Source organism: Schistocerca gregaria, chromosome 2, assembly GCF_023897955.1.
Source record: "Schistocerca gregaria isolate iqSchGreg1 chromosome 2, iqSchGreg1.2, whole genome shotgun sequence".
Lineage (NCBI taxonomy): Eukaryota > Metazoa > Arthropoda > Insecta > Orthoptera > Acrididae > Schistocerca > Schistocerca gregaria.
This window is the reverse complement of record NC_064921.1, coordinates 286,028,114-286,041,521: the sequence shown is the minus strand read 5'-3', so window position 1 is coordinate 286,041,521 and position 13,408 is coordinate 286,028,114. Positions and strand designations below refer to the sequence as shown.

Genomic DNA, 13,408 nt, shown 5'->3' with positions numbered 1-13,408 from the left:
TTAGCAAATCAGTCATAAACGCAAGTCTGGCCTTACACCACTAATGAAAGGGGAAAATTAGCTACGAAATCAATAAGTGTGACAGCTCATAATGTGGCCTTCCACATATGCTGATCGCTGTCATAGTTTTTCACTCGACGATTCCTGTCGGACGGGGATGAACAGCAGGCAGTTACGGGCTTCTTTACCCGGCACAACAAAGTTTTTTACCAAACGGGTATTTTAAACCTAGCCAACGGCCTTGCCGCAGTCGTAACACCGGTTCCCGTCAGATCACCGCAGTTAAGCTCTGTCGGGCTGGGAAAGTACTTGGATGGGCGATCATCCGGTCTGCCGAGCGCTGTTGGCAGACGGGCTGCACTCAGCCCTTGTGAGGCAAAGTGAAGAGCTAATTGACAAATCTCGGAAATGACATACGGCCGGGAGAGCGGTGTGCTGACCACATGCCCTCCATATCCGCATCCAGTGACGCCTGTGGTCTGAGGATGACACCGCTGCCGGTCAGTACCGTTGAGCCTTCATGGCCTGCTCTGAAGGAGTTTTTTAATTTTATTTTGGACCTGGTGCGTTGGTGAGATGATTGCCTCAGTGCTGTCAGCGGGTTTGCCTACCTGACTTACTGCCTGTGGACTGTACGGCCTTCAATTGGAAACTTACACATCTGCGAAGCGTTTTTAAAATATATAAACAACTGTGCACCTTGAGTGAAGTGGTGTGCTATGGCACAAAGGATAAACTTCTCTCGCTTTAAAAGATTAAAAATAGTCTTCCTTGACTATTCACAGTATTCACTTTGTTTCTCGCCATATTTTCCGCATTCTCCTAACAGGAATACACATTAAAACACCTCAGTCAGAGGCAGAAGCAAACTTTGTATTAAGACGGTTTGCATCTGTTGATGGACCGGCAAGGTCCGAAAAACATCGTGTAGTTCAATAACAGACGAAAAAATTTTGACTGAAGGCGTTTTTATTATACATGCTGTCAGATGTTTCTCTGAGGTGCTTACCGTATGTGGGAGTGACGTCGAATCATTATTCGTCTATACACATTACAAAAATATCTGTGTGCGCGCTTGCGCGCGCGCGCATGTCTGTATATGTATGTATGGTGTGTGTGTATGTGTGTGTGTTTTATTCACATCTTGTCCTAACTGATTTCAACTAAATTCGGTACACAAATCCCTTACTGTCAAGCAACCATCACTGTGGGTGTAAGAACCGCTTACTTATCGTAGTTTAGGAGATACGATGTCAAACAATGAGACGCGTGAACAACTGCGGCATCATGTAGGCTTTTAAATTTATTACCTATTTCCTACTGACTCTATTCGAAACATCGCTGACATTACTCACATGTGGCACTGAATATATCTACACAAATAGAGGGTGTACATAAAGTCCGGGAACACTCTCAATTATTTATAGCACAAGAAGCAAACATTGTACAGATAACACACAAATGTCATTTTGAAGAGCAACCCTGAAAGTTTTTTTTTTCGTGTATACCACCACAGCGCATTTTTGGTAATTTGTCGATAGTCAGCGCTAGTCGCAAACATGGAGAGTTCAGGTTCAGAGCGAGCTTTCTGTGTGTTGGAGTTCGACATAAGCAAGTGAGCTACAGCTGTTCAACGGATGTTTAGAAGACACCAACAAGAAAGAACATTTTACCACTGGCACAACAAATTCGTTAACGACGGGTTGCTTGTGCCCGGCAAACAGAAGCGGACGTCCCAGTGTGAGTGAAGTGACATTCGAAAGGAGTCCAAATAAATCGCTGCATCGTGCATCCCGTGAACTCGAAATGGCTCCAGTGACAGTGTGGAAAGTCCTGCGACAGAAGCTGTCTATTAAACCATTCAAATTGGAGCAACTGAACACGGAGGTGCCTCATCGATGGATCGGCCGTGCTACAGAAGGGGACAACTGTTTCATGAAATGGCTTCCCCGATCACCACATCTCACTCCGTGTGACTTTTACCTGTGGGGACACATTAATGATCCGGTGTATGTACCGCCTCCGCCACGTGATGTAGCAGAGCTCCGGGAGAGAACACGGGAAGCGACTGCCACAGTCGACGATGCCTTGCTTGGAAGGGGATGGCAAGATTTAAAAAAAAAAAAAAAAAAAAAAAAAAAAAAAAAAAAAAAAACGGTTCATATGGCTCTGAGCACTATGGGACTTAACTTCTGAGGTCATCAGTCCCCTAGAACTTAGAACTACTTAAACCTAACTAACCTAAGGACATTACACCGCGGGCGGGTTCCCGGGTTCGATTCCCGGCGGGGTCAGGGATTTTCTCTGCCTCGTGATGACTGGGTGTTGTGTGCTGTCCTTAGGTTAGTTAGGTTTAGGTAGTTCTAAGTTCTAGGGGACTGATGACGATCGATGTTAAGTCTCACAGTGCTCTGAGCCATTTGAACCATTTTCACATCACACACATCCATGCCCAAGGCAGGATTCGAACCTGCGACCGTAGCGGTCGCCAGGTCCGTACTGTAGGCCTAGAACCGCTCGGCCACTTCGGCCGGCGGCAAGACTTCTATTACCGTATTGACATCTGCCGTGTCACTCATGGTTCGCATATCGAATGTCTGTATTTAAAAAAAAAAAAAAAAAAAAAAAAAAAAAAAAAAAAAAAAAAACACTTTCAGCGTTTCTCTTCAAAATGCAATATGTATGACATCAATACTTTCTTGTGCAATAAATAATTGAAAGTGTTCCCGGACTTCATGTGCACCCTGTATGTCATTGTACGACACATAGTTCGAGAGTCATGACGTCATTGACACTGAGCTACGAGAGAAAATGCCACGTCGTGCAAGAAGTTTTAATGCAGTTATTCTTCACTTCTAAGACAGTTCTAATGTTGAGTCAACTTAAGGAAGTACTTGACATTTTACAACGCTTTTGACAGCTTTCAGCTGGGAAGCGCAAACGGCTGTAGGTCAAACCAATAGCCGCATGAAGAGGTGTTGCAATGACGTTTACGAAACCGCTTTGTAGACACCAGAAGCAGCTGCGCCAATTGTACAGAAACTGTGCGGCGTCACGTTTCTTAATTTGGATATTGTACTTATACATTTGTACATTATGCTTATTTCTTTGTGTGCTACTATTTTATAATTTCAAGATGCTTTCGCGAATATGTGGAAACGAAATTTTTCGGTACTCCACTACTAACACAATTCATTATTTGGTTTCATTTCTAATAGGAAACTGGAAAAATGAATAACAGAGAAACGCCAGGTTTGTCATCTAGAATATCGATAAAATTTGACATCTTATACGTTTAAAATGTGTGGCACAGACTGTAAAACGTAAACTTCCACAGCCGGAATTACCACAATTAATAAATGTTCTGGGTATTACGCCGTGGCCGAAGGGATTTCACCTTAAACCTAAACTCCATCCGAAGGCCCAGGGGTACCGACCGGCCGCCGTATCATACTCAACCCAAAGGCGTCGCCGGATGCGGATATGGAGGGGCTTGTGGTTAGCACACCACTCTCCCGCCATATGTCAGTCTCCGTGACCGGAGCCGCTACTTCTCAATCAAGTAGCTCCTCTCACGAGGACTGAGTACATCCCGCTTGCCAACAGCGCTCGGAAGAGCCGATGGTCAACCACACAAGTGCTAGCCTAGCCAGACAGCGCTTAACTTCGGTGATCTGACGGGAACCAGTGTTACCAGTGCGGCAAGGTCGTTGGCACTTCACCTTAAAACCAAACGTTTCATCCCATCTGCAGAGGAGATGTCCGACTCACACCCTGGCTCACTACCTGGTCAATAGCAGAAAAGGGTGCGAATCGGACATTAAGAGAAGCTACGATCCGCCTTGAAAATGTCCTCCACAGATGGGGACGAAAGTTGGGTTTTAAGTTGAAATCCATTCGACCACGGCATAACGGTCCGGAACAGAAATGGTTCCAACGGCTACGAGCACTATGGGACTTACTTCTGAGGTCATCAGTTCCCTAGAACTTAGAACAACTTAAACCTAACTAACCTAAGGACATCACACACATCCATGCCTGAGGGAGGATTCGAACCTGCGACCGTAGCGGCCACGCGGTTCCAGACTGAACATTTTATTAATTATGACACAGACTGTTTCACAGATACACTCCAGAGGTCCGTACATGTACTGGGATCTGCACTCCGTCTTTGCAGTGCTGTTACAGCTAGCCCAGCAAGTTTCAGCTGGCAGGAAACCACGCAGATCTTTCCGTTTGCCTCCTGTGTGCGCAACGGCCTAAGCGCGCATCTCGGAGTGGTCGACGTGGGTCCGGGGCGCCGCTGGCAGGGCATTGTCGGGGCGTGTTTTGGCACGGGAGGCGGCGGTAAATCAGGACGGCGCGCTGGCTGCTTCTGGGGTGCAGGTGGCCAGCAGCGGGCGGCGGACAGGACTCTGCACGTCCCGGCCAAGGCTGGCGCTTGCAGGTCCGGACCTGCGCGGCAGCTGCGGCTGCGTCTTCGGACCGCCTCCTTTTCCTCGGATCCTACCTCTACCTGTCGCCCCGGGTGCAATGTCCTTCACCGGCCCGGGGACAAAGTCGCCCAGTGTCTCGCATCACCGGGCGGCTGACGCAACTCTACGCGAATACTGGGGTGCAGATGTTGCACAAATGCTCGCCATCGTTTCATCATCACTTCTTCGCTAAAGTTTAGCGACATCTTTACGGATTCTGCCAGTACACCCACCTCGCAATACACACCGACGGAAAAAAATCACAACTCCAAGAACAGTTGTACGACATAAATGAAAATTAATAGTCGTGTTTCTACAAATGGTTCAAATGACTCTAAGCACTACGGGACTTAACATCTGAGGTCATCACTCCCCTACACTTAAAACTACTTAAACCTAATCTAACCTAAGGACATCACACACATCCATGCCCGAGGCAGGATTCGAACCTGTGACCGTTGCAACAGCGCTGTTGCGGACTGAAGCACCTTCAACCGCTCGACCACAGCAGCCGGCCGTGTTTCTACATCTGAAAGATGATGTCTACTCCAGTTTCCCGTCGGTCGCATAACAGTGGCGCTACTTGATTTAAATACATGCTGTAACGGTCACAGGAGTTGGTTACTTTTGAGGCTGGACACAGTGATTTGATGTTATTCAAGAATGCCTTTAACGTGACAAAGATGCTACTTCACTCAGTTTGAGAGAGGTCGTGTGATACTGCTACGAGAAGGTGGATGTTCCTTCTGCACTATTGCAGATAGACTTGGCAGGATCCGTCCGCTGTGACCGAGCGGTTCTAGTCGCTTCAGTCTGGGACCGCGCGACCGCTACGGTCACAGGTTCGAATCCTGCGTCGGGCATGGATGTGTGTGTGATGTCCTTAGGTCACTTAGGTTTAATTAGTTCTACGTTCTAGGGGACTGATGACTTCAAATGTTAAGTCCCATAGTGCTCAGAGCCATTTGAACCATTTTGAACTTGGCAGGAATGTAGCCACTGTACATGGTTGCTCGTAGCGGTGGTCACGAGAATATGCGGTCACAAGAACACCTGGCTCCGCATGTCCACGTGGCACTACCGAGAGGGAAGACCGTCGTGTTTCGTGTATAGCTCTGACTCATCGTACTGCATCTGCAGCAGCAAATTGAGCAGCAGTTGCCACCACAACGATACAACGTGCATGGGGGCTTAATTAATAAGAAAGGACTAATATTAATGAATAAATGCAATAATTTTAGTAGCTGTGTGATCGGTTACGAAGTTGGCCCGGACTAGTATTAGCACACAATCTGACTGCATAAAATAAAAATAAAGAAGGACAAGGAATTTTTATTAACACAATTGATTAATTAAGTCCCCTGCAATTACGAATGCTACGTAACAACAAAGCACAAGTCTAGCTGTTTTGTGTGTGGTAGTGTGATTCAACGTACATGTATCTGGCTCGCTTGTTTCTCAATACGACAAAATATTTTAAACACCATTTACAATGAACTAATTGAAAAACCAGAAATACTATAATTGCACATAGAAACCAGAATTACAAGTCTAATAAATGAACACGAGCTAGATGCTTTGTTGACTGTGCCTGTGAGCAAGAGGGATTGTCATTAAATGAAATTGTAATACCTTTTTACCTCATTATGCAGGGTGTTACAAAAAGGTAGGGCCAAACTTTCAGGAAACATTCCTCACACACAAATAATGAAAAGATGTTATGTGGACATGTATCCGGAAACCCCTTATTTCCATGTTTGAGCTCATTTTAGTTTCGTCCACCTACGCTCAATGGAGCACGTTATCATGGTTTCATACGGGATACTCTACCTGTTCTGCTAAAACATGTGAATTTACAAGTACGACACAACATGTGGCTCATGCACGATGGACCTCCTGCACATTTCAGTCGAAGTGTTCGTACGCTTCTCAACAACAGATTCGGTGACCGATGGATTGGTAGAGGTGGACCAATTCCATGGCCTCCACGCTCTCCTGACCTCAACCCTCTTGACTTTCATTTATGGGGCCATTTGAAAGCTCTTGTCTACGAAACCCCGGTACCAAATGTAGAGACTCTTCGTGCTCGTATTGTGGATGGCTGTGATACAATACGCCATTCTCCAGGGTTGCATCAGCGCATCAGGGATTCCATGCGACGGAGGGTGGATGTATGTATCCTCTCTAACGGAGGACGTTTTGAACATTTCCTGTAACAAAGTGTTTGAAGTCACGCTGGTACGTTCTGTTGCTGCGTGTTTCCACTCCATGATTAATGTGATTTGAAGAGAAGTAATAAAATGAGCTCTAACATTGAAAGTAAGCGTTTCCGGGCACATGTCCACATAACATATTTTCTTTCTTTGTGTGTGAGGAATGTTTTCTGAAAGTTGTGTAACACCCTGTATATTGACGAAAATATTCCATTACACCAGCATCATAAATCAAAAGCCCATCTCCTTTCTCAAATATATCCTGACAATTGCAACTTCTTCCATGTATACATTACACCAACCGAACATAGTCTACTCTCTCGCCCAGCTGAACAATAACAACCGTCCTCGACATCCTCTGAACTACTACTGCTCAGTGGAGGCGGCAGAATATTTAATCTTTGGCGCAATCTCTGGCGCTGTGACTCAGTGTAGCCACCTTTCAAACGAACTGTTACAAATCGGTTACTTCGAGGACTGCTCAGAACGAGATGCCCTGTAGCGTGCATTCGACTGACCCCAAATGTTGTGGTTGGCAGGAGAGCCAACCGTATGGTTAAAGGAGGCCGAAATGCACGCGTTTTAGCTCACGCAGGCTGGCGTGAGGTGTGGAACATGACAAGGGAATTACAATTGAGAAAAACGGACGTACCTTGTGGAATACTTAACTTTAATCCATTAACGGAGAACGTCGCTCTTTATGGTACATGATTCACAATATCAGTAGTACGGATACTGGAGCCTTGCTAGGTCGTAGCAAATAACGTAGCTGAAGGCTATGCTAACTATCGTCTCGGCAAATGAGAGCGTAAAAGTCAGTGAACCATCGCTAGCAAAGTCGGCTGTACAACTGGGGCGAGTGCTAGTGAGTCTCTCTAGACCTGCCGTGTGGCGCTCTCGGTCTGCAATCACTGCAGTGGCGACACGCGGGTCCGACGTATACTACCGGACCGCGGCCGATTTAAAGGCTACCACATAGCAAGTGTGGTGTCTGGCGGTGACACCACACCAAACCACGATTATTTGTGACTTGAGTGGTGCCAAGCGAGATCTCATTGGAAGGCAGGGTGGAGGTCTGTTTTCTTGTGAAACCTGGTTCTGCCTCGGTGCCAGTGACGGCCGTGTGTAGGTTAGGAGATGGCAGGTTGAGGGCTTGAAACCAAAGAGTTTGCCTCTACACACACTGGATCTACACCTGGTGTTATGGTCTGAGGTAGATTTCGTGTGACAGCATGAGTACCCTCTTGGTTATCCCAAGCACCCTGACTGCAAATTTCTACGTCAATATGGTAATTCGAACTAATGTGCTGCCATTCATGAACAGCATTCCAGAGGTGTTTTTGAGCACAATAACGCTCGCACATGCACCGCTGCTGTAACCCATCATGCTCTACAAGGTGTAGACATGTTGCAATTAACTGCACGATCACCATACCTGTTTCCAATCGAGCACTTACGGAACATCATCAGAGGACAACTCTAGCGCCATGCACAGCCAGCATTAACCGCTCCTTTATTGACCAAACAAATGGAACAGGCATGGTACTCTATCCTACAAACTGACAGGCATGGCACTCCATCCTACAAACTGACAGGCATGGTACTCCATCCTACAAACTGACAGGCATGGTACTCCATCCTACAAACTGACACCTGAAAAATGCAGTGCATTCACGTTCTCCGCTCGCATTCAACATTCTGACGGTTACACTGCTTATTAATGTACCAGCATTTCACATATGCTGTGGATTAACACGCGCTTACATTAACCTTTGACCTTGCGATGTTAATTACCCAATTACAGACGTTACCTAGACAAACGTATTTCCGAAATTTGCTTACTCTATATCAGTTATTTTTTTATCTTCAGTCAGGGTAGTTACAATTAAGTACTGATGCGCGGATATATACGCAGATATCCGAAAGAATATTTACTTTTCAGAAATAAGCCTTAGCCATTGTTGGTATATCGGCTTAGAAACTTCAGGGTTTCTCGATTACATTATAGTTCTGTGAGAGATGACAAGGAGAAGCAATTGAAAGTATGGATAATGCCTTTTTAGCCATTGTTGGTATATCGGCGTAGAAACTTCAGGGTTTCTCGATTACATTATAGTTCTGTGAGAGATGGCAAAGAGAAGCAATTGAAAGTATGGATAATGCCTTGGAATGACATGTAACGTAGTCTTCAAAAAAATTTTCAAATGTGTGTGAATTCCTAACGGAACAAACTGCTAAAGTCACCGGTCCCTAGACTTTCACACTACTTAAACTGAATTATCTAAGAACAACACACACACGCATGTCTGAAGGAGGACTCGAACCTCCAGTGGGAGGGGCCGCTCAATCCAGGACATGGAGCCTCAAACCGCGCGACCACGCTTCGCGGCAACGTAGTCTTCATTACTGGCAAAATAAAAAGTGAAAAAATATTTAGATCTGGTAAAAATTATGCACTGTATCAGTAAAGGATTGCCCCGGGAAAGACATATCACAAATGTGATGGCACGAAGTAGCTACTACTTTAACACACACAAAATTGGTGTTAATTATCATAGTATATTTCATCACCTTTGTGAGCTATTGCTTTTTGGGGCATCACTTCCTGGTGGACGTACTGAACCTTTATTATTCGAAAGCACCTTGACCATGAAACTACTATATTGATTTCCATATAAAAGGCGACAGTGAGTATTAATTCGGACTTCTCAGAGAAGAATGTACAGGTTCGCCTTTGTACGTACGTAATATCCAAATGATACAACGCGATGACCTATCAGTCATTTTGCTCTCTAGCAATAAGTGCACAATCCTGATATATCCTTCTTTTACATAAAACTTATGCAACAAAATTAATGTGTCTCGCTGCAGGGATTCTACAAATGATTGCAGACACATTCAGCAGTAAAGTGATAATTATTATTCACTAAATGAGAAAGTACGTATACTGCTCGATACGTATTGTAACCTCCCGACAGTAAAAAATATGTATAACATTCACATTTAGTGTACCCTCCCAACAGTTTATTATTCCCTAACCTCGCAATAATAACGTGACTAACCTCCCAATAAAAAACCTTTCAATAATTGACTGATTGTGAATCTAAACTGGTAAATTTGGACGTCAGCAGTGCTGCCTCAGGGCCCTGAAAGATCATACTGAATAAATTGAAAATTCTTGCCTAAAGAAAGTCGCCGGATAACGCGTATACATCTGCTCCCATAAGAAATTTTTCTGGCACAGCCCAGTGCAATGCTGGCCGCTATATTTGTCATGTATAAAAAGAAACAACTGGTTTTTCTTTATGATAATCGGCATGACCATGGATTGGGGAAATTAGTAAATTCTTTAAATTCAGATGAGTGATTGTCAAAAAGTTAATTTTATAAAAAAAAGATTATTATTAAAATATTTTTTAAGAAAAGTTACATGGGACTTGATATAACAACAGTACAAATTAAGTTGTATCAAACTACCTATGCTCGCGGCTGCTTTTACCTTATACTACATTGCTCAGGCACCGCCATCGCTCCCAAGGACCGGTCCCGCCAACTCTATACACACGACTGCTAGCTATTACTTACTCCTACTGACACTGCTCTTACTGCGGCCAACACTGCTCTCTTGTCTGAGATTCTCTTATAGCTTACATATCGCAGGCAGCGCGTGAGCAGTCCATCGAAATTACATCTGCTCGAGTGCGCTAGCAATGAATTCCATAGTCATAAACCTCTTACAATATACCTTCGATCACTTTGCAAGAGAGAACTGAAGTGACTACAAGAAGAGGAAGTCTTCGCTTCCCAATTTTCGTTTAAGAAAAAATTGAACGGGATGAAAATTATCCTCGACCTTTCTCGTGTACGCAGTTTGTGAGTTACAACCAATATTAGTTCCCTTACACCACGACATCGTATTCATTTTTCATTACTTAGCGCTCATATAAATTATTTCATCATAAGATAAAAAAATACGTCTTTTATTGGATTGTTTCAGAGATTGTAAGAGGAGCAGCAACAGAAGCAAAACAAGGATAATGGGATGATTTCGAATTACGTAAAATCCGTACACAGCTCATCGCACGTCAAGACCAGTGCGCAACTGAAGTAGCGCATTGTTAGAATAGAGTACAAGTTCCCAGTTTCCTGCACACACAACTCTGCTGCGGTACGAATAGCAACTGGAAACGTACTTCAGAGTTGAAGTACGCGGTCGACTACGTTTTCTATGCACATATATTCACCTTAAAGTTCTGGCGGTGTGTGGACCAAAAGAAATGTTGCGCCCCGCTGTAGTCAAATGGTGCCAACAACTTTATCACGGCCGCACAGACATGGGTCACGTTGGTTGGCACGACTTCCATTTTTAGGACAATCTCAAAGAACATCTGGGTGTAAAGATGTTTTCCAATGATGAGGTCGTACAGAAAGCAGTTAGCTAATGGCCCCGTTGAGAAAGAGCTGATTTCTATCGCCGAGAAAACGAGTAACTGGCAGAAGGTTCCGACCGTTGGTGACCATATTGAAAAATGATTTCATGTACAGTGCGTCCGTAAAGTCATGGCGCAGTTTTAATCCGTTACAGAAAAGCAACGAAACAAGAGAGAAACGTGAAACAAGACGTAAATGAAAGAGAAACTCTCCAAGTGCACTTATCCATTCTCTGCAATTCGATGTGGCTTCCATTTGTTGCCGTACATTTATCTAAACGATAATATAGTTCTTCCTACAAACGTTTAAGGACATTTGATGCAACAGAGTGAGTAGCGTCTGTGACTCTCTGTTTTAAATGCTTAATTTCGTTGATAAGTCCACTGTACACACGTTGCTACACATAACCCCAAAAGCAAAAGTCTAATGGCGTTAGGTCCGGGAATCGTGTGGCCATGATTTAAAACCACTCCTTTCTGGCCCCCGCTGGGAAATTTTTTTTATCTGGAAATCCGCGAACATTGTTGGCATAAAGTGGAGGAGCGCCGTCTTTTGAAAGATGACACCCCTCTGGAAACTGTGGCACTGCCTATACTGGCAACATGTCAATGTAGTTGTTTGACTTCACCGTCTGCTCCACACAGAGAAATGGAACTTTACCATGCATCCTGACACGCCACACGTTCACCTTAGGGGTGTTACGTTCGTACTTAATGTCTGCACGACGATCTCCAGAAGGCCATATGCTGACGTTATAGCGAAGAACATGACCGTAGACTTGAAATGTGGCCTCATCCCTACACACAGTCCTCTTCATAGATCGTACATCGTAGGCCATCTTATTAAACATGCGACAAACTCGAATCGTTTGGGTCTGTCAGTTGGTATGAAGGCGTCCATTAATTGCAAATTGTATGTCGAAAAACGGAAACGTTTCTTTAAAACCTTATGAACTGTCGTCTGTTTTAGGCCTGGTTCTCAATATGCACACCAATTTTTTGGGCTCCTTAGCTAGCTATCCCATATAACTTCTACAGACTTGTCACCTATCGAAGACCTATCAGAACGCGATATGTCCAACAACCTGCCGGTATACTTTTAACTGCTTATCCCACCGATCAATGTTAGTTCTATGTGTTGGCTTTCAGTGCACAGGTGACAATTCTTAACGTTGAACATTGCTCACGGTTTCGTTATTGGCAAGCTACAGAACACACCCAACACTTTTCTGTACCGTCCACATCTCGACTGACGTGGCCAGATCTGCTCATGCTACACGGTTTGTTGTGCTGCGTCGTCGCCCGCGCACTCTATTATCATACAGTAGAAAAACTTTGCACTAGTGTCCACTGTAGCGCAAGTTTCAACCTTTCGTTTGATTTCTGTTAGCCACAACAAGCCTCCAAACCTGCACCATGACTTTACTCACCTACTGTATCTTGTCACTTTGACAGGATGGCGGCAGGAAGGACAAAAATTTGGAAATTTGTGGTAAGTCCTTATGGGACCAAACTGCTGACGTCATGGGTCCCTAGGCTTACACACTACTTAATCTAACTCGAACTAACTAACGCTAAGGACAACACACACGCAACGACGCCCGAGGGAGCACTCGAACCTCTGACGGGGGTAGCCGTGCGAACGGTGGCAAGGCGCCCCCCAGACCGCTCGGCTTAACCGCGCGGCGCTAAGGACAATCGGCCACTAGCTACAGCACCTGACGTTACCATGGCCCGTAAACATTCATCGCCCACTTCCATGTCTGTTCTCCAAATGATAGGTAGGTGTGCAGGCAATAAACACTGGGCAAATACTGTAATGTTTAATGTTCTGCGTTTGCACAGTACGTGAGGTCCGATCACAGTCTACTGTCTGTTACGATGCGTCGTAGTGCGGTACACGGCCACGGTGGCGCGTCTAATAGACCCCTGTTCGATGTGTCGGAGGAATACAACGTTGCGAAGGGGGTTTCTAGTTAGAACTTACGAAATACTGACCTGCCCTATCCTCGCTGCATGGAGGTGTGGTCCCACATGCCATTGGATATTCAAAGGCCATTGAGTAGCATGTCGTAAATTACGATTGTGTACCCATTTATATTCCGCCGATTACAGCGCCATCTGAGGTGGAACGAAGAAAATACTCCAGACAAAATGTATGAAGATTTTGCCATAGAATCGCAATCTGAAATAAAAAGCTAGGGTTCCCACTGAAGATTTCAGTGCTGTCTCCAGCACCCGCGCACTGGGTAGCATATGGGTGTGGGGGACATCCAACATTCTCCTTGAG

The 13,408-nt window shown here is 44.9% G+C and overlaps 1 pseudogene; it reads left to right on the top strand.

Moving 5' to 3' along the window:
* Positions 1-231: 231 nt before the first annotated feature.
* On the top strand, positions 232-349 carry LOC126337346 (5S ribosomal RNA; annotated as a pseudogene).
* The last annotated feature ends 13,059 nt before the right edge of the window (positions 350-13,408 follow it).